Source organism: Nomascus leucogenys, chromosome 6 (genome assembly GCF_006542625.1).
Source record: "Nomascus leucogenys isolate Asia chromosome 6, Asia_NLE_v1, whole genome shotgun sequence".
Classification (NCBI taxonomy): Eukaryota; Metazoa; Chordata; class Mammalia; order Primates; family Hylobatidae; genus Nomascus; species Nomascus leucogenys.
Window position 1 is genome coordinate 11,002,107 of NC_044386.1, and position 27,929 is coordinate 11,030,035.

At 38.0% G+C, this 27,929-nt stretch overlaps 1 protein-coding gene and 1 long non-coding RNA gene across 4 annotated transcripts in view; both read right to left on the reverse strand.

Moving 5' to 3' along the window:
* Positions 1 to 27,929, reverse strand: part of CTNND2 (catenin delta 2) — a 938,008-nt gene that overhangs the window by 866,868 nt on the left and 43,211 nt on the right. The gene's annotated exons all lie outside the window — the stretch shown is intronic.
* On the reverse strand, positions 3,841 to 14,643 carry LOC115835436. Its single transcript, XR_004030402.1, has 3 exons — positions 14,632 to 14,643; positions 6,850 to 6,854; positions 3,841 to 5,449 (listed from the first exon to the last, which is right to left on the reverse strand). It is a non-coding gene; the product is annotated as an uncharacterized LOC115835436 (long non-coding RNA).

Consider the following 27,929-nt stretch of genomic DNA (forward strand, 5'->3'; position numbering starts at 1 on the left):
TGAGACCCTGTCTCTAAATAAATAAACACAGGAAAGAAAAAAATTTATATATATTCCACACAGTGCTACATAGAGCTGACAAAGTTGTGGAGAAAGTAGAACCTTTATACCTAGAATCATGGAAATGGAAAAGTGGATGGCAATTCTGTAAAAGAGTTTGGTGTTTTTAAAAAGCTAAGCATGCATTTAAGAATATCTATTCCATTCCTAGGCATTTACCTGAGAAACAAAAAGTTTGATATTTTAAGCAAGTGTTTATAGCAAATTTATTCATAATAACTGATGACTGAAAACAATGTCAAAGTCCATTAACTGGAGAGTAGATAAACAAATTGTAATAAAGCCACAATTAATACTACTAAGTATTTTTTTAACGTACTATGATGTATGATACAACATGGTTTAAGCTCAAATCCATTACGCTGAGTGAAAAAAGCCAGACACAAAAGACTACGTACAGCATGATTCTATTTATATGACATTCTGAAAAAGGCAAAATTACAGGGACAGAAGTCAGATGGGGTCACCAGGTCAGGGAGGGTACAGGTGGTGACTACAGCGGGGAAGGAGGGAGCTTGCAGAGATGATGAAACTATTTTTTTTTTTTTTTGAGACAGAGTCTCACTCTGTCATCTAGGCTGCAGTGCAATGGCACGATCTCAGCTCACTGCAACCTCTGCCTCCCAGGTTGAAGCGATTCTCCTGCCTCAGCCTCCCGAGTAGCTGGGATTACAGGCACCCGCCACCACTCCTGGCTAATTTTTGTATTTTTAGTAGAGACAGGGTTTCATCAGGTTGGCCAGGCTGGTCTTGAACTCCTAACTTCAGGCGATCCACCCTCCTCGGTCTCCCAAAGTCCTGGGATTACAGGCGTGAGCCAACGTGCCCGACTGGAACTGTTTTCTATCTCCCTTTTGGCTGCAGTCACATGACAGTACACATTTTGTCAAACTTCACCGAATGCTAAACCAAAACAATTGAGCCTTATAGTCTGTATATTATACATCAAATCCTGAATATATCCTGAAACAAAACTGAATTAAAAAATGTTAATCATATGACTGAGATCAAAAGGCCTAAGTCCACCAAAAAATAATACTTTGTGGGCGAGGCAGGTGAGACCTAGGGGAGGGGATGGGGTAGTTTGCCTTCTGAAGGAGTAGCTTGTAGTAAAATGCTAAGGAAAACAGGACCTTGGAGAAATAAAATCAAAGCACACAGCGAATAACAAAGGGCTTGCATTCTTAATAACTGCACCATCAAATGCTCATAAGAATATTAATACATCCCCCATGGTAAACGTATGCATGTAAAAATAAATGCAAAATAACATCATGGCACCTTACCCTCTCTTCCTCTGCCCATTTACGCAAGACACCTGTAACCAGCTGGTATCTACAGATCTTTTCTACTCATTCTAATTTTTCTTCCCTAGATAACATAACGTGCCAAAACAAGGAATTGAACAATGTTGATTCTGAATATAAATACAAAAAAGTCTTCCTCACCAAACAATGGTAAGTATCTGAGGGTGATGAATATGTTAATTAACTCGAATTAGTCATTCCATAATATATACATATAACAAAACATGGTGCACCCCATAATATGCATGTTTTATTTGTCAAATTAAAAAAAAATTAAATACATATATAAATAAGGTGCTTTAAAAGTACTCAATAAAATTGAATACACAAACACCTATATTCTGCAGGATCTTGGGTTGAATATCATTGTGAATATACCTTTTATTACATCATAGAATAATAAATTCTGACTCCTACACTGAAGAAACTAGAACTACAAACAAAAGTAGCACCCACTTTCGAATCTCCTGATTCAAAGGTCTTTGAATTTGCCCCCTTTCAACGTGAGATCCCTCAAAGAAAACATAGGACTAAAGAACATTTAAAAGTGGATAGAGCCAGGTACAGTGGCTCCTGCCTGTAATCATAGCCCCCTGGGAGTCCAGAGCAGGAGGATCATTTGAGTCTGAGAATTTGAGCAGCCTGGCCAACATGGCAAAATCCCATCTCTACAAAAAATACAAAAATTAGCCAGGCATGCTGGCACGTGTCTGTAGTTCCAGCTACTCAGGAGGCTGAGATGGGAGGATCACCTAAGCCTGGGGGGTGCAGGCTGCGGTAAGCCATGATCACACCACTGTATTCCAGCCTGAGCAACAGACTGCAACTATCTCCAAGAATAAAAATAAAGTGGATGAATGAGGAAAGGAAGAAAACAATTTTTTTATACTGCTGGATTTGATTTTATCATTTTTGAGGATTTCTGCAACTATATTAATGAGGAATATTGGCCTGTAGCTTTATTTTCTTCTATTGTTTTTGTCTGAGTTGGTATCAGGGTAATGTGGCCTCATAAAATGAGTTGGGAAATATTTCCTTCCTTCTTTTTTCTGCACAAAAGCATACACTATGCAGGATTGTTGTTATTTCATCTTTAAATATTTTGTAGAATTCCCTTCACCAGGAAACCATCTAGGCCTTTCCTTCTTTTTATCTTTTCTGGAAGGTTTTAAATTATGAGTTCAATTTCCTTAATAGCTGTAGGATTATTCAGATTACCCATTTAATGTTAGTGTTGGTAGTTTGTGTTTCTTGAGGATTTTTTCCATCTCATCTAAAGTGTCAAATATGTATGTACAATTGTACATAGTATTCCCTTACTATCATTTTAATAGCTGCTTAGTATGTAAAGATATTCCCAGTTTTGTTGCTAGTGTTGGTAACCTGTGTCTTCTCTCTCTTTTGTCAGTCTTGTTAGAAGACTGTCAATTTTATTGATCATTCCAGTGATCCAGCTCTTTGTTCACTGATTTTCTCCAATATTTGTCTCTCTTTAATTCCATTGATTTCTACTATTATCTTTCTTCTGTCCTTCTTTCTGTTTGCTTTGGTTTCATTTCCCATCCCTCTTTTCTTTTTTTTCCTAGAGTCTTTAGCTGGGAGATTAGATTACTGTTTAGGACCTGTCCCCTTTCTTAATGCATGCATTTAGTGCTATACATTCCCCTTTCAGCACTGCTCTGGTTATGTCCCCAAATTTTTGATATAATGCATTTTAATTTTCATTCACTTGAATGTACTTTTTAAATTTCCTTTCAGCATTCATCTTTCAGCCATGAATAATTTAGAAGTGTGTTGTTTAGTTTCTAAATGTTGGGAGATATCATCCCCCTTTAGATCAACAAATCACCACTCCACGTTGGTTGGGCCATGTCAAGAACAGAGCAAAACGTTTCATCAATGGAACACGTTTTTATAAATAATTTATAAAGTACAACATAAAAAAGCATTGGAGACTAGAAGAGAGTGCTAAAATGATCATGATTTCCCTAAATTCTAAGAGAAAACAACTATAGAAATGTGGAGAATATGCTTATCTGAGAAAACTTGAGAATTAGAGAACCGCAAACTACTCTTTGACAGTGACTGGTTAATCAGTAGGCCTGGTAAGGAAGATGTGAGCACATGATCCTTCTGTAACACATTAGCTCCACTTTCATGACACTGTGACTGGTTCTGCAAAATCTCATTCTGCTTTCATTTTTAAAAATTAGATAATACCACTAAAAGGAGCCAAATTACCAAAAAAAGATGCACCTATGATTTATATTTCCATTAGGCAAACAGACTACCCATAAAGAAATTATCTACTTTGAAAAAGGAAATATATCATCTCTTATCATATGCTGATTAGAACCAAGAAAAAAAAAACTCTACTTTGCTAAAAATTCCATAAAAGCACAAAATTCTTTTAAAGTAGCCTATTTCTTTGCTACTCTGTATTTAGCTTTACCAAAGGTAGGTATATTGGCAATGAAAATATGTGAGACAGAAATTACCATCACAAGAGAGCTGACAAATGACCTATGCTGCCTCTGCTCCTGTTATTTCAGGGGGATGGGAAGAAAGAAATCCAAGGAGAAAATATCCATCGCCACCAGTGGTCCAAGGCAAAAGCTCCAAGCTGGGCCGCTCTGGGAAAGGTGGTCAGCAGCAGTAAAGGGAATTGCCATAGAGCCTAACTATTAGGATATGAGAACAGAAGGGGATGTAGTTTCAAAGAATAATCAGGGAATCAGTCGTGGATCTGCTACTTGTTTTCTGACTTTGGTTCAACCACCACAATTCTCAGGGTGACTACTTCTCTAGCTCTGAAGTACATAGGAGAGAACACAAGTCCGTTAAAGTCCCCTTCCAGATGAAAAATATTACGATTCCAACATTTATTAGACATCTACCTCAAAGGACATGAAAAAATCTGGTGAATGGAGGGAAAGAATAAAGCACTGAATCAAAACAATGGGATCAGATCCTCACTTAACATTTTATGATCTATGTGGCTTCAGAAAGTCATTGGAAGTATATGAAGTCTATCTTGTTCAACATGGATGATTGTTTGAAAAATAAATGTGATGATGTGAATTAAAATGCTCTGTAAATTGTAAATATACAATGGGACATTATTGCCAGTGGTCAAGATTTGAAGAACAGAACTGGTAAGGGCTTGTGAGCCAAGGGCAGGGAAGACTAGTGAAATAAGGGAAGGTGATCTCGAATCTCCATTCGTAGCTGGACAATCACACCACTGCCCTAGCTACTGGGTTTTAAGAAGCTGGATCTGCAAACATTTCTAAGCTAAATTTACAGTATGAGTATCTTTAGGAACAAATCAGATCCTCTGGACAAAAGGTGTGAAGGTTTTGTTTGTTTTCTTTCTTTGTTTTCCCAGCTCAGAGACTTGTGAATCTGTTTTTTCTTTTGAAAAAAACAAAGGTTTTTTTTCCAGCTCCAAAACTCCTGAGTGTACTATAGAGGGAGACGATAATGTGCACAATTTTGGTTCACTAGTATCTACAAAGTAGTTGGTTATTGAAACTCTAGGTCATTTTTGGAGAAGAAATCAATTCTGAAAACAATCAAATGTATTTATTTTTGCTCTTATTATATTTCCAGGCCCTTTACTTGTCTCCGTCACAGTAGCCGCAACTCCATGACAAGCTCTCATTACCTTCAGCACGGGGCATCACTAGGCCCATAGAATTGGATTCTCTGACTCCAGTCTTGTGCTCTGCCAGGACAAGCTTCTGTTCTAGGAACACCAAACATTTTTTTGCACTTTGTATCCTAACATTCCCTTCCTAGAAAACACGCCTTTCCCAACATCTCAAGGGACTCTGAGATGTTTCTCTCTCCTTCTAAGGGAATTTCCTAATTCTCCACATTCAGGCCTTTTGTTTCCACCAAACTTCAGAATTCCTGAGATGAATCTTTATGCCTTGTGGAGTTCCTTTCCTCCAAGCTCTGCATTTTTAGATTACCTTATTTATTTTGAACTTCCTCTGCCAGATGTGAAGTAAGTATGTTCCAGAGTAGTGGTTCTCAAACTTTGGGCAATCTGACAAAAATACAGAGGTTCAGGCTCTCTCCTTAAAAGAATCTCAGCCTTTTTATGACTTATTAGCTCTCCAAGTAAGGACAGGGACATGGACGTTTGAAAGGTATTGCTGGGGTTTGAGGTAATAGGATTCAGCTGTGACAGATTCAGTTTCAAGTAGCTGACTACTTAAGTTCTACATTTTAGAATGAAGGTCAGGCCCTGCATCAGGTTCACCCAACTTATGACTCCTCCCTCAAGCCTATCCTAAATTTCTGAGATATTCTTTGCTAGAGTATGATACTATCGTTATTAAATATTACATTGCATCAATTTAAGAGATATATTTTTTCACATTTCAATGTCTTCGAGATTGGGTCACATCTTAAAATCTATGACATCTTAAAATTATTTGTCAGCATCTTTTCTTCCACATTAGCACCTAACATAATGGTGCTCCTTACAATCAAGTTTTCTTAGATTTGGTGAAATACAATAGCAAAGACATCAAGATACAAAAATTCTACTCTAACTCAAAGTTAGAAGAAGTAACCCAACAGCTCAATAAATATTGTGGAAATAAAGTGGTAGAATGATGTAATATTATATGATTTATCGATTTCAGGCTAGCATGCTTACATATGAAAATTTCGAGTAGGAATTTGTCATCTGCCCAATTTTGTAAAAATACACAGGAGTCTAGCTCTCTCCTTAAATCAATCTCAGCCTTTTTATGATTTATTAACTGTCCAAGTAAGGACAGTGATACACATGGACATTTGAGAAGTATTGCTGGGATCTGGGGTCACATGACTGGTGATCTGGTATCCTAATTACCCAGGGAACTGAAGCATATTCCATCCAATAGCCAATCTGGTCTGCTAAGGACCAATAAAGGATGGGGCATGGACCACATCTCAGTTCTGAATTGTCTATTGACTTGTGGGTCATCAAACTTAGGTTCATCCTGAGAACACTTCAAAAACCAGAGGTGTCTATACCTGTGTAACAAACTACCCCAGATTTAGTGGCATGAAACAATGACAATTTTTTTTTAAAACTATTGCTGTCTATCATGGCTCCAGGGATTACCTGGACTTAACTAAGTGGATTTCACTTGGGGACTTCCATATGGATGTTTTAATGAAAAATCATGAGTGGCTGGGGCTAGAGACAGCCCACATGTTTGATGCCTGGGTGAGAAGACACAAACAGCAGGGAGCTGAAACAGAGGGACACCTTGGGTGCCTCTCCCAATCTCCATGTGGCCTGTTTATGAGGTCTCTGCAAGACACTAGCTTCACAGTAGTCCTATCTCTTGTATGCAGGCTTCTGGCTCCAAAAGTGAGTGTCTCCAGAAAGAGAGAGAGACAGAGAGAGAGAGAGAGAGAGAGAGCGAGAGCGAGAGCGAGAGCATGTACCTGTGAAAATTGTGTAGCTCTTTGTGACCTGGCCTAGGCAGGCGTGAGTCTGCTGCATCCTATTTGCTAGAATTGAGTCATTAAGCCTGTCTATAGTCAAGAGAAAGATAATTAAACTTGTGGATCTGTTTTAAAACCACCACAAAGAGACATCTTAAATGTTAGTGATCATTCTCTGAATCCAAAATTCAAGTCTTGCATTTTAAATAATCTGAAGTTAATCAACACAAAATCTTTTTTCATTCTTAAAAAAATTATAAAAGCTACTGCAATATATTCACTAAAAAAAAAAAATTGTAACTACCTCTGAGTGGTCTGCTGAGTCAAAGAGAACTCTAAGCAACCTATAAACAAACATAGAAAAACCCATACACAACCTATAAAAATAGAAAAACTCACCCACCAAAATCCATGATGCCTGTCTTTCCAAAACACAAACTGGATCAACACAAAATCACTCATCAAAGATGCTTAAAGTAGCATAAATAATATTTCTTTGTCAAACATTAATTGTTTACTACTATGTACTGAAGATAATTTCTAAAGTACATTATAAAAGAACTTGTGTCCCTTAAAATTACTTCTCTCAGGTTAGTGGCTGATTTTATTTCTTATCTATGAACTGCACCCAGAGAGATGGGAAGCCTAGAGGTCTGAATAATCAAGACAATAAATATCTTCTATGTTTTCATATTTTTCAAAAAAATAAATATTAAATGGGGAGATGCCCATTGTTTGTGATTTTGACTCAACTTTTAAAACTTGCACATTTTGATCTGAATGCTACAAACTGGACCCACCAAAATAATTCGTATCACTTCATGTTATTTAAGAATCATGAGTGTTTACGTGTAGGAATCCATGATGTTTAGAGTAAAATAAAGTCTCCAGAACCAGCATTCTGGCACTTATTTTCTTTTTTTTATTTTTTTTTATTATACTTTAAGTTTTAGGGTACATGTGCACAACGTGCAGGTTAGTTACATACGTATACATGTGCCATGTTGGTGTGCTGCACCCAGTAACTCGTCATTTAGCATTAGGTATATCTCCTAATGCTATCCCTCCCCCCTCCCCACCACCCCACAACAGTCCCTGTGTGTGATGTTCCCCTTCCTGTGTCCATGAGTTCTCATTGCTCAATTCCCACCTATGAGTGAGAACATGCGGTGTTTGGTTTTTTGTCCTTGCGATAGTTTGCTGAGAATGATGGTTTCCAGCTTCATCCATGTCCCTACAAAGGACATGAACTCATCATTTTTTATGGCTGCATAGTATTCCATGGTGTATATGGGCCACATTTTCTTAATCCAGTCTATCACTGTTGGACATTTGGGATGGTTCCAAGTCTTTGCTATTGTGAATAGTGCTGCAATAAACATACATGTGCATGTGTCTTTATAGCAGCAGGATTTATAATCCTTTGGGTATATACCCAGTAATGGGATGGCTGGGTCAAATGGTATTTCTAGTTCTAGATCCCTGAGGAATCGCCACACTGACTTCCACAATGGTGGAACTAGTTTACAGTCCCACCAACAGTGTAAAAGTGTTCCTATTTCTCCACATCCTCTCCAGCACCTGTTGTTTCCTGACTTTTTAATGATCACCATTCTAACTGGTGTGAGACGGTATCTCATTGTGGTTTTGATTTGCATTTTAATGTAATGTAGGCACAGTGGGAAACTGTAGGTTTAACAGGAGGCAATACTGGTAATTAATGTGTTAAATTTTTAAATAAGAAATACCCAAAATCTGACTGTCCATGTATCTACACATTCAAGTAATTTGGAAACTCCACTTTTTAATAGGCATATCTACCCTATCAGGCAGCCACTGACAAACTTGAAATGGGTAACATAAAATATCTAAAATATTTTTATGTTGATACTACTATAACAACCTTTATGGCAAACACCATGCTGAATGCCAGGAATACATTATTTCATTGAATTCTCACCAGAAACCTATAAGGCCAATAATATTCTATTTTAGATCTGAGACAACTACTGTATTAATTATCCAATTTTATATAAATGATTCAAGGAATCATTTGAATTCCTTACAATAAACAACAATGAACAAAAAAAAGTAAGGTAACCTTCCAAAGTACAATCTTTACCCTCTCATTTCTCACTAATCCATTTTAGAGACATTTTTATTTCTCATGCCAGCCCCTTGTTGAATTTCAGCATTGCTACTAGCCTTATAAGATGTCTAAAGATCAGCATTTAATCTCAGAACAAGAACCAAAAACACAAACAAAAAATTAATGAGCCATCACCCCTACCCCTACCCCGTAAGTCATTACAGTTAAATAATTATCTAAACTTGGAATATGGATCACTGTGTTTAGGCCATAAGTTGACTAAGTCTGTAAAAAATGCCTTCTAATCACATACTCTTTGCCAGGCAATGGGACAAAACTGTTAAAATTATGGAACTTTTATTTAGATTGAAGTTGAGAGAGACAAAATACAAATAACAAAATAGATATAATAGACATACCACAATAACAGCTAGTGGTGAGAAAGAGAAATGAAGTAGGCCAGGAGATGGAAAGAGCGGGCTCTCTGGGGTGGTGACATTTCAGCAGGGGTGACATTATAGCTTCTCTAGACAAATCACATAACCTCTGTATGTCCATGTTTCCTGATCTGTAAAATGAGGAACTAGACTATAATGATATTTAATGGACCTCCAAGCCTTGAAGTTCTATGACCCTGAGCCCTTTCATTCACAAGAAAGCCTCCCAGAGAAGAGTTTGCTCTAATAGCTCATCTAGTATCCACCCAATTCCAATGGAACCAACAGTATCAATCAATCGCACTCCCTTATGAATAGTACCTTTCATCCCTAGAGGTGAAGGTCTGCTCTCTTCTTTTTAATCTGATAAAACTTTCTGGTAAATATTGCAATGCAAGAGAAACAATATTTCTAAGCATCAGCAAGGAATGTGGCAGGATTCCACACTGGCTGATCTTGTGGACTAGACAGGGCAAGAGATGTAATTTGCTGAATTATGTACCGCTCAAATTCTCACAACCTTAAAAAAAAAATCAGTGAATCAGTTTCAATGCAGAGAACCCACTCCCCTTTTTTCTCTGAAATGAAGGATGGTATTATGTAAATAGTGTCAGGATGTAGGGATCACTTAAGGGGAGGCAGCAATTCTGAAAACACAGATTAAAGAACAAAGATGCACACTGACATCTCAAGCTCTGCTTGATGGGCTGAATATAGTAAGACGTACCAGTAACACAAGCAAATTCTATACTAGGGTTTAGAAAACCAACGCACAAGAATAATTTGGAAAGCCAAATCTTGGTAGCATCATATATTGGACAAAATCTCCTTAGATATGGGCTGGGCGCGGTGGCTCACGCCTGTAATCCCAGCACTTTGGGAGGCCGAGGTGGGCAGATCACGAGGTCAGGAGATTGAGACCATCCTGGCTAACATGATGAAACCCCGTCTCTACTAAAAAACACAAAAAAATTAGCCGGGCGTGGTGGCAGGCGCCTGTAGTCCCAGCCGCTCGGGAGGCTGAGGAGGAGAATGGCGTGAACCCGGGAGGCAGAGCTTGCAGTGAGCCGAGATCGCGCCACTGCACTCCAGCCCGGGCGACAGAGCGAGACTCCGTCTCAAAAAACAAAAAACAAATAAACAAACAAAAATCTCCTTAGATATTTTGGCAATCAGTTTAAGTTGGAATAATCAATACTAAGAAGTTCCGGCCGAACTGTCACCCTAGGCCCTTGCTACCTAAAGTGTGGTCCCTGGACCAGCTAAATCAATGTCACCAAGAGCTTTCAGACATGCAGAATCTTGAGGTCCACTCCAGACTTACAGAATCAGACTCCGCATGTCAAAAAGATTCCCAGGTGATTTAGTACACATACACTTTCAAGTTTCAGAAGCCGTATCCTAGGCTGTTACTCACATCAGATCAAGTAAAGCTCTGGTCTATCCTAGAGAGGCCACAACTGCAAGACAAGATCAGCACATATTAATGAGATGCAGATCAACTGGACCAGGGCATGCACAAACTCGAATCTCTAAAACTATCAAGACTATTCAGTGGGTGGGAATATTTGATTTGGAATGTGTTATTCGGTAAGGTTGCCACTAGCCACACGTGGCTATTTAGCTAATAATATAAGGCTAGTCCAAAATAAAAGGTGCTATAAGCATAAAATACACTTCAGACTGCCGAGGCTTAGTAATACGAAAAAAAGTAGGCCGTGCGCGGTGGCTCACGCCTGGAATCCCAGCACTTTGGGAGGCCGAGGCGGGTGGATCACGAGGTCAGGAGATCAAGACCATCCTGGCTTACATGGTGAAACCCCGTCTCTACTAAAAACACAAAAAATTAGCTGGGCGTGGTGGCGGGCGCCTGTAGTCCCAGCTACTCGGGAGGCTGAGGCAGGAGAATGGCGTGAACCCAGGAGGCGGAGCTTGCAGTGAGCGGAGATGGCACCACTGCACTCCAGCCTGGGTGACAGCGAGACTCTGTCTCAGAAAAAAAAAAAAAAAAAGTAAACTGTCTCTTTTATAATTTTTATATTGAATACGTCAAAATAATATGTTGGTGTGTTGGTTTAACTCAAGCATATTATTAAAATTAATTTTACCTGTTTCTATTTGCATTTTTTCATGTGGCTACTAGAAATTTCAACTTGCTTATGTGGCAAACATTTTATTTCTCCTGGCAATGCTGCTTTAGAGACAATCAGGAACAGGTACAGTAGTTCTTTTCAAACATGTGAAGCGCTGTTGTACCGAAGAAACATTAACTTGGCTCAGTCCAGAAACAAGAATTAGAACCCTGCTTTAATATTGCTTGATCAGCAAAGGCAGGTAACAAATCTTTCTTTCCCAACAATGCCCAAAAGAGAATGTCATCATTCTGACAGATCCATCCTTGAATAGGACACTCATGAAAAAGTTGCACTTATCTTACTAAAAAACGTGAAAATATGGCAATAAAAATAAAACAAGAAAACCAAACTACCTATCAAAAAGCGCTGTCTCATTAGTAGCTCCCAATGCACTCTCCTTTTGCCTCCAGAGAATAATTATATAAATCATTTTATTTTCTCTTTAGAGAATGATATGTGGACACCCAGACAGGCAAGAACATCATCAGAGGGACTGACATTCAGGTTTGCAAATGAACATTTTTCTGAAGATGCCACCTGCTTTTGTTAAACTTCCTCATGGATACACTACAGATCATCTACTGCAAGAAATACTTGCTGTCTTGAGACTGTCAGGATTCCCAGACAGCCTGTATCATCAGTATCACAGGAGGAAAAAATAAATAATTTGTAAAACCACCCTGTGTCCACGAACCTGATCTCAACAACGTAGCAGGACTGTCAACAGAGTTTAGCAAAAAAAGTCTATCTCACCACTATGATATTTGAGATAACACTCAAGAAAACATCTTACCTTTATTACAAGTTAAAGCTGCAATAATGCGGCTTATATTTCACTAGTTCTACATAGTTCACCTTCTAAATGTGTATTAGAAATGTTAAATAATTATTTATGATCCTAGGAGATTGACTTTTTGACTCTATTTGGATCAATAAAATCAGAAAAAAACTCATTTTTTTTTCCAGGGGTGGTTTGATTTTCTTTAACAGAACCAGGTTTTTAAAGAAAAAATAAAAGATTATATTGTTTGTACTAGCACAGAAAATCTTAACAATGGTTTGATAGACCTTCAAATTATAAAATATCAGTAGCCCAAAGTGTTTCAAACACTGCTGTCTTTAAGAAAACAATTTAGATTCAAGAGAATTCAGTCTGAATCCCAGTTCTCATCAAGCTCAATCTGTTTATGAGATTTTAGTTTACTCATCATTTACTGACGGCATTGGCTGTTATACTGATTCCTCCAGCTTTAACTTCTCATATTCCACATTTCTATGTAAATAGAAGGGAAAAAATCACTTCCCATTTAACTAAAGCCCATGCATATTTATTTTAATAAAATAGGTGTTATTTAGGGATGAACTCTTTACAGAAACTTTTAACACAGGTTTTTAAGAAGTCTGTGTAATAGCTCCCTGAAGACTTTTTAAAGTTTATAAAGAGATCTAACGTGAGTGCATTGTGAATATCTTGAAGGGATGGATAGACTGAAATACACACACACACGCATGCATACACACACACACACACACACACACACACACTGCTTGCCAGATTTTGAAGACTAATAATGCAACCTCTGAAGCCAAATTAGGATTCACATTTGTAGATTCCCATTAAAATGAAAGCAATCATCAGTTATACTTACTTCATTCCATTCTGAAAACTGGAAAATGTTTTATAGCATAAAATAGCTCTGGCATTAGTTTTACAAAAAGTTACACAGAAGTTCTGGCATATCCCACAACTTTGTTTCTAATTATAAAACTAATGAATTCAAGGAGCACCTGTTGTTTAATTTGAACTCTTTTATAGGTACCATGTATATTCTGTTGCCAGCATTTTGGTGAATTGATTTTTAAAAATCTCAATAACTAGCTAATTTTTCTAATCAAGCACTATATTTGCCTGGCAAACTACTTTCTTCCTAGTAAACTTCATATATACTAAGTCACGTTAATATTTTTAATCAAGCATCCGAGGAAGTGTCTGAGTTGAATTTGGATGTCCTGAGTTTGGCATAAAGGCAGGAAGGTGAAGATCAGGGAGTTAGCCTCTTAACTGACTGGGGGAGAAGGGCAGGGGGTCAGGGAGCCATCATTTTCATGAACAGGAGCTAGCATGTGACTGTAACTGGAGTCCCTTACTGTATCATGGCAAGAAACCTGACTCTCCAGTGGCTCCTAGCTGAGGACGCATAAGGAAGCCACAGCTATGTTAGGACAGCAGCTTCAAAGTGGAAATCAGGTTTCTACCATCAACTTTTAGGACGTGAAATAGCCAGGACCTGAAGGCTTGTCTCAGCACCATTTTGAATGTGATCTGCCAGTCAGCTTTATAAAATCAGGGTCCAAACATGTTGTTTTCTTTTTTTATTAACTGCTGTATCACTCGCCCCCAGCACAGTACTTTAATAATAATTTTTAAATGAAAAAGCAAATCTCATCTACTCCATGGTGGCTGATATGGACTATATTATGTAGTCCCAAAATTCACAGTATCATAACCCCCAGTACCTCAGAATGTGACCTTATTTGGAAACAGAGGCATTGCAAATGTAATTAATTAAGATGAGGTCATACTGGAGTAGGGTAAGGCTTCTAGTCCAATACGACTAGTGTCCTTAAGAAAAGGAGCACCATGTGTCAAACTATACTACAAGGCTACAGTAACCAAAACAGCATGGTACTGGTACCAAAACACAGATATAGACCAATGGAACAGGATAGAGCCCTCAGAAATAATACCGCACATCTACAACCATCTGATCTTTGACAAACCTGACAAAAACAAGAATTGGGGAAAGGATTCTCTATTTAATACATGGTGCTGGGGAAACTGGCTAGCCATATGTAGCAAGTTGAAACTGGATCCCTTCCTTACACCTATTACAAAAATCAATTCAAGATGGATTAAAGACTTAAATGTTAGACCTAAAACCATAAAAACCCTAGAAGAAAACCTAGGCAGTACCATTCAGGACATAGGCATGGGCAAGGACTTCATGACTAAAACACCAAAAGCAAAAACAAAAGCCACAATTGACTAATGGGATCTAATTAAACTAAAGAGCTTCTGCAAGGCAAAAGAAACTACCATCAGAGTGAACAGGCAACCTACAGAATGGGAGAAAATTTTTACAATCTACCCATCTGACAAAGGGCTAATATCTGGAATCTACAAAGAACTCAAGCAAATTTACAAGAAAAATTCAAATAACCCCATCAAAAGGTGGGCGAAGGATATGAACAGACACTTCGCAAAAAAAGACATTTATGCAGCCAACAGACACATAAAAAAAAAATGCTCATCATCACTGGCCATCAGAGAAATGCAAATCAAAACCACAATGAGATACCATCTCACACCAGTTAGAATGGCGATCATTAAAAAGTCAGGAAACAACAGATGCTGGAGAGGATGTGGAGAAACAGAATACTTTTACACTGTTGGTGGGACTGTAAACTAGTTCAACCATGGTGGAAGACAGTGTGGTGATTCCTCAAGGATCTAGAACTAGAAATACCATTTGACCCAGCAATCCCATGACTGGGCATATACCCAAAGGATTATAAATCATGCTGCTATAAAGACACATGCACACAGATGTTTATTGCGACACTATTCACAATAGCAAAGACTTGGAACCAACCCAAATGTCCATCAATGATAGACTGGATTAAGAAAATATGGCACATATACACCATGGAATACTATGCAGCCATAAAAAAGGATGAGTTCATGTCCTTTATAAGGACATGGATGAAGCTGGAAACCATCATTCTGAGCAAACTGTCGCAAGGACAGAAAAGCAAACACCGCATGTTCTCACTCATAGGTGGGAATTGAACAATAAGTACACATGGACAAAGGGTGGGGAACATCACACACCAGGGCCTGCCGGGGGAGTGGGGGACGGATGGCATTAGGAGATATACCTAATGTAAATGACAAGTTAATGGGTGCAGCACACCAACACGGCACATGTATACATATGTAACAAATCTGCACGTTGTGCACATGTACCCTAGAACTTAAAGTAGAAAAAAAAAAAAAAAAAAAAGAAAGGAGCACCACGTGAAGATGAAAACAGAGCTTGGAGTGAAGACACAAAAGCCAAGAAACATAAAAGGTTGCTAGGGAACTACCAGAAACCTGGAAGAACAGGCTCTCCCTCACAGCCCTTAAAGAGACACCTTGGTCATTGACTTCCATCTCTAAAACTATGTTTCTATTAATTAATCCACTCAGTTTGCGATGTTTGTTACACAAGGCCTAGCACGCTAATACAATCGTCAAGACGATCTATGGCTTGATATTACACACAAGTCATGGAAAGTTTAAATCTGAATAAAATCAATAAGATATCAAGGCTAAGAAAGGATTTCTTCAAGGGATGTGTAGCACTATATTTAATGTTTGAGTCCGTGATAAATTGTGACTAGTCTATATTTAGAAAAGCATAAATGCAAAAAATAAATGAAATCAAGACATCTAAAATGTAACCCCTGTGAGAAAGTGAAACTTTGATTTGTACTTTGACACATCCCTGGAACATAAATCACAGCCTAGCACATTATGGCTACAAACCATAATGATTTTTAAATGAATGAATGGCTAATACAGAGAATAATTATTCCAAATATAGGAGCAAATTGGTGAACTTGCTTAATGAAACATTAAAAACTCAAAATCCAAACCAGAAATAGGTATAAAAAGAAATTGTTTTTTTTTTAACTATTTCTATTTGGACAATTTTGTCATTGTTTCATTAAGTGAATGTCAGTCAATAAAAACAGAAATATTAATGGATAAATTCAAAATATGGAATATGGGTTGTCAGTTTGAGAAAAATGCAAGTACAATAACATTTTCAACATTTCAACAAACTATCAATCTTTGGCTTCATACTGTACAGATGGCAAAGGTGCTGTGTTTTTAAGCATCAATTAGAAGTAACTGTATATCCACATACAGAAGAATGAAACCAGACCCCATCTCTCACCATATACAAAAATCAACTCTAAATAGATGAAAGACTTAAATGCAAGACCCAAAACTATGAAATTAGTTGAAGAAATCATAGTGGATCAATGCTTCATGAATTTCAACTGGACAATAATTTTTTGTAATAAGATCTCCAAAGCAGAGACAATAAAAGCAAAAATAGACTGATGGGATTACATCAAACTCAAAAGCTTCTGAACAGCAAAGTAAACAATAAAGTGAAGAGACACCCTACAGAACAGGAGAAAGTATCTGCAAAATATGCATCTGACAAGGGGCTGATATCCAGAACTTATAAGGAACTCAAACAATTCAACAGCAAAAATAAGCAAATAATCTGATTTTAAAATGGGCAAAAGACCCAAATAGACATTTCTCAAAAGAAGATATGAAAATGGTTAATAGACATCCAAAAAAAATCAACATCACTAATCATCAGATAAATGCAAATCAAAATCACAATGAGGTTATCACCTAACCCCAGTTAGAATGGCTATTATCAGAAAGACAAAAAATAACAAATGCTGGCAAGAATGCAGAGAAAGGAAACTCAGTACATTGTTGGTAAGAATGTAAATTAGTTCCGCTATTACAGAAAACAGTAGGAAGGTTCCTCAAAAAATTAAAAATGTAACTACAGTTTGATCTAGCAATCTCATTACTGGGTGTATATCCAAAGGAAATAAAATCAGTATGTCAAAGATTTTATATATATATATGTATGTATATATATATACACGTGTATATATATACATATATATACACATATATATGTATATACATACATATATACATATATATACATATATACATATATATTTTTATATAAATATATATATTAATATTATATATATATATGCACACCCATGTTTACTACAGCAGTATTCGCAATAGCCAAGATTACGGAAATCGATCTAAAAGTCATCTACAAATGAATGGATAAACAAAACGTGATATACACATATATGCACAATGGAATACTATTCAGCCATAAAACTGAATGAAATCCTGTTATTTGCAGCAACACAGATGAGTCTGGAGGACATTATGTTAAGTGAACTAATCTAGGTACAATAAAACAAATACGGCGTGATCTCACTCATTTGTACAATCTAAATAAGTAGGCTTCATAGAAGTAGAGAGTAGAATAGTGGTTACCAGAGGCTGGGAAAGAGGAGGAGGAGGCAGGTAACAGGAGAGGTTGGTCAGTAGTTATAAAATTACAGTTAGGAAGAATAAGTGTTGTGTTCTGTTGCACAGTAGGTAACAGAACACAACAAGTAACAATGTAGTATATATTTCAAAATAGCTAGAAGATTTTGAATGTTGTCACCATAAAGAAGTGATAAATGTTTAAGGTGCTGAATACGATAATTACCCTGCTTTGTTCATTATACTATGTAAACCTGCATTGAGACATCACATTATACCCCATGAATATGTATAATTATATGTGTCAATTATAAATTTTAAAAAACTAAATTTAAAAAGAAATTAACTATGTGAAACAATGTGGAAATAGATACTGAAATTTTTAAATAAGCATAATTATGACAATATATCTACAGATACTTTCATTAATGAATTACTTGTGAATTACGTTGTCAAGTGTCAAATAGAAAAATCTTTCAATAACAGTGGCAATTATGTTAAAAACTGGACAGCGTTTAGAATTATGTTAAAAAGTTATTTAATGCTTATTTTAATATATTTTAAAATATCAATGAGAATCCAAAATTCCTATAGTAACAATTTTCTATACTTCTACACATAATTTTCATAGATTTTTCTCCCTTGCAAGGCAAAAGTTTGCCCTCTATTCTTTCAACTTTAATTTCTATTATTCAACAATATTAAAATATTTACCAAATTACTTCCTTGTGTTTAAACATTGCTACATTTTATGGGGAAAAAATTATAACCTGGTCTAAAAAAGTATGTCTTTCAAGAAAAATAATGATAAAGACATCCAGTTTCAAATTATTTTTATTATAGTTAGGCATGGACAAATACAACTAGGCTAGAAGTCCTTAAGTTTACAGAAACTACGCACTTACAAAATGTAAAATTATAAAATAAATGTAAAAAGTATAAAATAAATAAAATTCAAAATAACAACATTAATATAGTGTGTTTGATGTTGTAGCTTGGGAAAATTAATTACTACCCATAACGTGAATTTGGGACTGACTGGTAATGGTGTAGATCTTTTGAAATTTGTTGTGTCACAGAATGACTCAATTTTCCGCCTACCTTATTTACACAATGGCAATGTTTACTTCCTAAGGACATGCTGGTCTTCACTTTGCACAAACCCTTCATGAATGTCCTAAGCCTACATCATGCCATGCTCCACACTGTTGGTTCCGGCTATGTCTTCCACACCCAAAGCTTCTCACAGAGAGCTTCTAGACACATACCTCTACCTGTAATGACTCTAGGTGCTGAGGGAGGCATATGGTATATGTGGATCGTGAATTATGTGAGTCAAATCCTGACCCAAACCTCCTAGGTCGGAATATTTCTTTCCTTGTCCAGGATGATTCCCATGAGATCCAGCTAGATCAGGCAGAGCGAATCCTTAACAGTCTCTTGGAACCATCAGGAAAAAGTACATTCTTCCTATGGTTGCTCAACAACTAGCATATAAACTTGGAGCTCCCATTGACATATTGACACTACCTATAAAGAGCCTGCTAAAGATGAAGGTAGTAAAGAAGAAAGCAGAACTAACAGATAGTGTATTGGTCCATTTTCAGGGTGCTAATAAAGACATACCCGAGACTAGGTAATTTATAAAGAAAAAAAGATTTAATGGACTCACAGTTCCACATGGCTAGGGAGGGCTCACAATCATGGCAGACGGCAAAAGGCACATCTTACAACGCAGCAGGCAAGAGACAGAAAGAACCAAGTGAAAGGGGTTTCCCCTTATAAAACCATCGGATCTCATGAGACTTACTACCATGAGAATAGTATAGGGGAAACTGCCCCCATGATTCAATTATCTCCCACCAGGACTCTCCCACAACATGTAGGAATTATGGGAGCTACAATTCAAGATGAGATTTGGGTAGGGACACAGCCATATCAGACAGAAAGAGAAAAAAATGAGCCATGATCAGTAGAACGTCGGGACGGAGCAAACCTCTAGCATTTTTACTTATGAGAGTCTGTAAATTCCACATTTCCTATTACTCCAGGTTAAGTTCATTTTCCATGGTTTGCAAAGGGAGTCCCAACTAATCAGGAAACTTCCACTGGCTGTCAGTGATATGCCCAGAATAAAGAACTGGTTCATCTGGTGGTACGGTTTAGGTAGTGAGCACACTGCCCTTGACTGGAAAGGAAGGTATTCACTATCTGTTAACAAAGTGGCTGTTAAACTCCTCTCTATGTATCTCAGACCACAGGCTGGAGGGTTTCAAGACTTGATGAAGTGTCCCAGATGATTCTCATGGCCTTTTGTAAATTTCTCCAAAGAACAGGCAGTCTTACACCTAGACTGGCACAGTGAGAAACAGAGAGAAAAGAAAATAAATATCTGACCACAGCGGCACATTCTGCCCATGGCCAGAAACCCAGAATGGCTGAGTAGGAAAATCATGAGCCTTGCAGGGTTGAAAGCCAAATGTAGTCCAAGGCTCAGGCCTCCTTTTCCAGCAATCTGGATATAAGATAGGAGGTTTAAAATACACCCATCACTCCACTGATGGGTGCAGCAAACAACCATGGCATGTGTATACCTATGTAACAAACCTGCACGTTCTGCACATGTATCCCAAAACTTAAAGTATAATAAAAAATAAATAGAATAATAATAAAATTACAATAAAAAAGTACACCCAGTGGCTGAGGGGAAGGGATATAGGTGGTAGATAAGCTCAGATACTAATACAGAGCTCTCATGTCTTCTCTGAGTCCAAAGGCACACGAACACCATCGTGGAAAGACGTTTCACTCCACTCCACCGAAAACTCCATGGAAATGAGAAATACAAGTGAAAAAAGCAGGCTACAATTTTGTGGCAAATTAAAAATGATGAACACATTTTGTTTCGTAAAGACAAATATATTCCCTAGATATGAAATTCCAAGGTAATAGGTAATAAAGTAGCTACTAACAATCAACTTCTCATTGATACAGAAAGTATGGACTTATCTGCATTTATACCAAATATATAGCTTTATTTCCTTTATGAATAGTAGTAGTATTTCTACTACACATTTTTAATAAATTATTAAATTGGCAGGAGACATTGTATCGGGGAATGAGAAAAAAGGCAATTATGACTAATAAAAAATATTTCTTAAAAAAAATGGGAGTTTTTTTCTTCGTTTATTTCCAAATCCATTCTGCTACTGAGCTACAAAAGATAATAACACCCAGAGTGCCGATCCAAAATCACAGCATTCACTCACACATATTTGCATCTCATTAATGAAAAACAAAAGTTTCTATTTGAAGTACATTTTGTACTATCCAATATAAACTTCCCTGTAGTTCGAACATACTATTAATTTATAAAGTAAATAAATATCTGAAGCTTCCACATTTACTGTGATAGGAAACTTTATGTGTCTACTTAGCTAAGGTATCGTGCCCAGCTGTTTGGTCAAGTACATGTTTAGATATTGCTGTGAAGGTATTTGTGAATTTGATTAGTATTTACAATCAGCTAACTTTAAGTAAAGCAGCTCACCAGCCATCATGTTGTGGGCCTCATCCAATCAGCTGAAGAACTTAAGAGAGAAGAGAAAAGACAGAGGTTCCCCAAAATCAGAATTCTCCTCAAGACTACAACATAAATGCTCTGTTTAAGTTCCCGGCCTACTGGCCTGTCCAGCAGATTTCAGACTTTATACTGCAGCATCACCCCTCCCTGAATTTCCTGTCTGTCAGCTCATCCCACAGATTTTGGACTTTCCAGGCCCCATAGCTATATGAGCCAATTCCTTAAAATAATATTCATATTATCTAATACGTGTGTGTATGCATATGTGTGTGTGTGAGTGTATATGTGTTCTGTTTCCCTAGAATGAATTTCTCTTATTAGAATAACATTTAAATGCCCCCAAATAGATCTTGGCTGAAACTCTACCTTTCAGGAGAAGAAAGGTCTTTACTCTGCATGATTGAAAGAAATGGTACAGAGCCTGTTTTCTCAGCCCTAGGTATTTCCTAGAGGAATTTGCTGACTTCACTCTGTGGCCTGAGGGGAACTGGTCTCACCCATGTGCAGTCCACAGGAGCAGCTGGGTTTATGCAGCTTTGTTCACTAACATGGGGCCTGTTTGGATATCCTCCTTTTAAAGTCATTAAACCATGCCTACCCAGGACTTCTTCACAGAAGTACTGGATTCTGCCTGTAGTATTGAGTCACAGGCAATCATGTTTGTATTTTGGAGAGTTTGCTTGGCCTGTGTGCTGCTGCCAAGGCCCCACATTGGCAATGGCCAATTCCATTTGTGATTTTGGTAAACACAGTATGTTTCATAAGGTGCTGATGGTAAAAGTAAATCAAAAATTCTAAGCTTTGATTTTCAAAATCCTGGCCAGAACCAGCTATTTATATTTTAATCAGCAGTTAGGGCAGAGGGCAGCTAAATGCAGTCAATGCTTTCTAGAAAAGGCAAATAAAAGATTTTGAATATAATTTCTAGTCATTCAGTCATGGTATACATTCTCCTACCTCCAGTCAGCTACAAGCTTACCTTCACCTTCTATCTCCTGTTTCCTGTTACACATTTACAATTAACTTACGTCTCTTAACCATGCCCCCTCTTTAGCTGCACCCAACGGCATTCATTGTTTCTTGCCCCTTGTTCCTACCTTTCAGACTCTTCAGAATCTGATATTTTCCAGCGCCCACTGTAGGCCATGGTATCACACTCAGCCCAAGAATGCCACAGGAATGTCACCCAGAGACTGACCTCAAAATGCTCACAGTGAAGCCATTCATTATAACCAAAGGTGATTACTCGAAGTCTGAAAGAGATTTTTTTAAGTGCATTCTTAAAATTAGAAAAAATACCCACAATCCTTGCTTAATTAATTATAGATGAAACTCGGTCAGCACAATGCCAAATCACCGTATTCCTACCCTGACCCTAAGTGATGGTCTAATGGCAGTAAGGAACAAATGGCAAGAATCAAGAGAGAACTGAGGAAGATGCTGTGAGAAAACTTGAGTAAACATAACAGTTGGGGGCACTTGTATGTGCACAGCATGGTCAAAGGAAATGCCAACTGTGACAGTATCACTGACCAAAGAAATAGGTACCAGTCAGGGTGATCCAAACAGTATCCAGTTCAGCAACACACATCTCATGAAAAGATACTGTATACTTACATTGAAAATCTCAAAGTTTCTGTTTACATGCAGTGGGAAACAGTCTCCTAGATCCTGGAATTATACTGACTGACCCTTTAGAAACAGAAGCAAGCAGATAATAAATGTAATAGAGCAACAAAATATATGTATTTGAATTACTTGTTCATAGAAGACCTGATTAATTATTCAGCGAAAAGAAAAGAGGCAGCTGGAAATGAACAATAGGAAACCAATTTGATAATGGGTTTGCCCTTATGTGTGCACTTCACCAGCTGAAAGGTCCAAGAAATCACTATTTCTCTCTCCTTTGACTGTCTTTTACTTGCCTGTTTCTCTGTGTCTCTCTTTTGATGTTTTCTCTCTTTCTTTTCAAACCTCTTCCAAACAAAAGAATCACATTCAAACCTCGGAAGATTAATCAAAACCTGTCAAAATTGGAAAACACATAAATTTCTGGGAAGAATCTACTTAGTTGGAGATTGCTCCCAACTTCTCACCAGGTCTCTTGTGCTAGGGAAAACTTCACTCTTTCAGTCTCATCACTCCACCAAAACTGCTTTGGTCAGGCTCCCCAAGTACCATCCTCTTTCTAAAGCTGCGGACAATTTTTAGGCCTTCTTTCCTTTATCTTCCTGCAGCATTTGACAGGTACAGGCACAGCCAAGCTCTTCCTGGGTCTTTGTGTTTGGCTTCATGAACAGCATTCTCTGCACATTTTCTTCCTACTTCACTGGCCACTTCTCCCTCTTCTGCTGTCTCCCCCTCTCCCTGGCATCCCAATCACGCTCACACCAGGGCTCAGTGTTCTTACCTCCTCCTCTTTATTTACATTCACTTTCTTGGAGATCTCATCCAGTCTGGTGACTTTAAATACACACCTACATTGATGAATCTCAAGTCACTGCCCACACCTGGACCTTGACTCCTAGATCCACCTGCCTACTGATCCACTGCCACTGAGATCCACTGACAGCTGGGTGCCCCATAGGCCTTGGTGAACTTGAAACTCATCTCAAGTTGATCCACCTCTCAGACCTGCTCCACTCACCTTCTTCTTCTTCTTCTCATTTGGTGCCAATTGCATCCCTCAGAGTTTCTGAGGCCGAAAATCTTGGCAGTCACTCTTAACTCAGCCTTTTCTCTCCCATTATACACCTAATCCACCAGGTAATTCTACCTTTTGGATAGGTACAGCGTTTAGTCACTTCTTGCCACCTCAATTGTTCTCTCCTCCTAGTCTGAGCTGCCATGATGGGTCACTTGGATTGACAACACCATCTCTCAACTCATCTCCCAGTGTTTACCACTGCTCTCCTGCAGGTTCATCAGACTGATCCAAGTCTATGTCAGATCACGTCACTTCTTGGCTCAAAAGCGTCTATGATAAACAAGGCCCTGGAAAACCTGGCTGAGCATCTGTTCTCCTAAGTATCCTCCCACTATTCTCCTTCCAGCCACACTGTCCTTGTTGTTCCCAAAGCACGTTCAACACACTGCCACGGGTGGCCCATTGTGCTCACTGCTCTCTGGGCCTGGACCTGTCTTTTCAAAGCCAGGGTCATGGCTAACTCCCTCACCTCCTTTACTTGTCAGTTCTACCTAACTATCCAACATAAAAGTTCAACTGCATTACTTTTGCCTGGAATCTTTCTCCCCAACATTTCTCTACTTTTATTTTGTTTTCCATGGCACTTATCAACATCTAACATACAATTTACTCATTTCTGTTTGCTGTTTATTGTCACCCTCCCAAACAGCTGGGCACCGAATCCTAGCCAAGCAGACACTTAAAATTACCTATCACAGTAAATGTGGAAGCTTCCAATATTTACTTACTTTATAAATTAATAGTATGTTTGAACTACAGGGAAGTTTATATTTGTTCTGTGATATATTCCAAGAATCTAGAAGAGTGCCTGGCTCAAAGAAAGCGCACAGTAAAAACTTGTTGAGTAAGTGAATACTTAAAACTCTAATTTGAAAACTGTATCAAATACGTGCAAAATCTCTCCTGAAGTTTACAGAAGGTATATATTCTATCTTAACACAAGTAGCGAACATACAGTAAAATCAACACTGAACTAGGAATTCAAACCCTGGATCTGAACCTGTATCTCGTTCTAATGATTTGGCCATGAAGTAGTTCTTCAACCTTCCTGAGACTCAGTTCTTTACCTGTAAAATCAGGATAATGTTTCACAGTTTTTGTTGTTGTTTTGGTTTTTAAAACCAAATATGATGATGCATGTAAAACTATAAATTCAGAAAAGCAAGATCATCTGATAAGAGGCCCCACTATTCTCTTCTAAACTGGGCCATTTGTGGTGCACTGTCATTTTTCATAAAGCAAGTGATAAAAATATTCTGTAACTGTAATGTGCAGCTGCACTCACAGACCAAAATAAATCTGATTAAGACATAGTTCCTTAAAAAGTGATGGTTACTTGGGTTTTTGCAATCAAGCATAAAAAACCTGTAATGCTGGAGGGCAGCCTTAAACCAGGGATTAGTTGGAGATGCCAAAAGGATTTGTGGAAAAGGCTTCAACCCACAGGTTGAAACAAGGACAGCAGCATCTTATGTTACCTAGAGATACCAAAGGATGGTGGTGAGGTGTGTGGGCTCCTGAGCCAGACTCCTCAGGTATGAATCCTAGTTCCCCTACCTTTCCTGTGTGTATAACCTTGGACCAGTGAACTAACCTCCCCTCACTGGAAAAACAGAGACCAATTGTAGGATTAGCATGAGGATTAACTGAGCTACCATCTAGGAGGCACTATGATATGTGTTCAACAGAAATTCCTTTGGACAAACAAGGCACTTTAGTGTGTACATCCAACAGGTAAAAGCATTTTCCCTTCCAATTAAATAAAGACCAGTGGAGAGGAGATCTGTAAGCACCTTATTAGGTGAAAAACAAAATCTAAAGATAAAAAGGTATATGAAATACACACAACTAAAAGCCACTTTTAACTCATCTTGAGATTATTCAGAGATTAAGTGTTCTTGAACTCAGTCACTTTAGAATAGAGACTTCTGGTCACCCTGCATAGAGGTTCCCTAAATGAGGTTCTGATGCAGAGGCATTCACATCACCGGGCAACCTCTCAGACATGTGCATTCTTAGGCCTCACCATAGACCTAATAAATCAGAAACTCTGGGCCCCAGACCTAGAATTTTAACAAGCTTTCTAGATGATGGGGATGGAGGTCAGGTCATAGCCTGCAAACCACTGCCCTAAGCCGTCAACTCCAAGAGAGAATAAAGGATATTGCCGGATAATTGAACTTGACTCTTCACTGCTTTATCTATGTTACTCGTTTATAAAGTGTGGTTGCAAGAAAAGGCTTTGAGAAAGCACTGAATGAATACTATGTGCATTAAGAAACTGTGGTTAGTTTGGTAAGACACAAAATCTTCAACTCACAAGTATCTATTCAGCATTAATTATATATAAGCCACCATGCCATAAACTGGGAGAGACAGAAAGAATAAAACATGGACCTTGCCCCCTGGGAGTTTATAATATTGTAAGGTATTCAGATACAGAAAGAATGAACAAAAACACCAAGCAAAATATATTTTCTGCTTTCACAACTAAGAAATTGAGCAAAGTTCTGGAATATTGACTACACAAGGCAAGATGAGAACAGCAGCTCATTCGGCATGGCCAGAGGGAAAGAGGTAAGAAGGGATGCTGTGGAAGGGGAGGCTGATGGGAAACTGGGAGTGAATGTCATCTGAAGGAATGTGGTCTTTATCACTTTTTCAGCACAAAGTTGCTGAAGCCTTTTGCAAAAGGCTGTGTTTCTCCATATTTGACAAACTCGGCTCAGGATGATAGTTTAGTATCAATCTGAGTGTCGAAGTTAGAAAGAGGCTAGAGACAGGAAGAAAAGGTAACTGTCCACAAAAGAGAGGTGGGAGGGAAGAAGCGGAAGTAAAAAGTGCAAAACAGAGGATAGAATATGAAACGGCATCAGGAACTACGGTGGCAGAATGAATTACCAGGTAAGTTAAATAGCGCCCCAGGTTTAAAATTAAAAAGAACACCAGAAAATACATCTCCCTTTGCCATGTATGTGGTTTGTACTATGATTCACTTACTGGTAACATGGCTGAATCTGAGCTATCTATAATATTTTTTAAATATGTACTTGGAACAGAATAAATTTGAACCTTATGTGATGAGTTCCTGGCATAAGAAATAAAACCGAAATCACAGCAGTTTAGAGTGTGAAAGCAATATGGGTGGTTTTGGAAATCCCTTTAATAATTATATAAGATTATTTATTTTCAAAATTATCAAATTGCCAAACAACCCACTTAAATAGTTGAAATTAAGTGCATGCAGACATATCAATGTCCAATAGGCTGATATGAGACCATGCATTTAAAAAATTTCACATACTTCATATTAAATATCTGAACTTAAAAACCATTCTTACACTACTGACATCAGGATTAGATTCCTAAATTACATAGTCCATACTAAATAATAAAAACATTGGCTTTCACAGTTCAATTTCCCCTACTCTCACATGGTTAATTTGAACCCAATACAAGAAAAGAGATAGAGGAATGGTCCTCCCCATGGAGCAAACCTTGGAAAAGAGTCTGGGATGATGAGGGTGTGCCAGCCATATCAAGGTACAAAGCTCTGGCAGGGGGAATGTTTGCAGGGGGCATGTGTGGCGATACAAAGGCACCAAGGCAGGAACAAGCCTTGTTTGTACAAGAAACAAAAATGACAATGAGGCTGGAGCATAGCAGTCAATGAGGGTTTGTCAGCAGGCCGTGGTAAAGATGAGCTCCCTCCTGCATGAGAGCCGGACAGGGTGCGAGCAAGAGGACAATATGATCTGATGACCCTTTGCTGATGAGTTTATACCTGTGTCCTAATGAGGCCCGCAAATCTTGTCATTTGGACCCAGAATAATGCACAAAGCTCTTGACTCATAAGGGTATCTATGATCTTTGGGGTCAATAAGCAGAAGAGCTGACATATATTAAGTACGGGTTAACCTAGTTAGTGTCATATTTAATAAATTTGAGCTGAGCTACAAAGGTGCATATTGGATCAAGGACTACCTATGCTATTAAA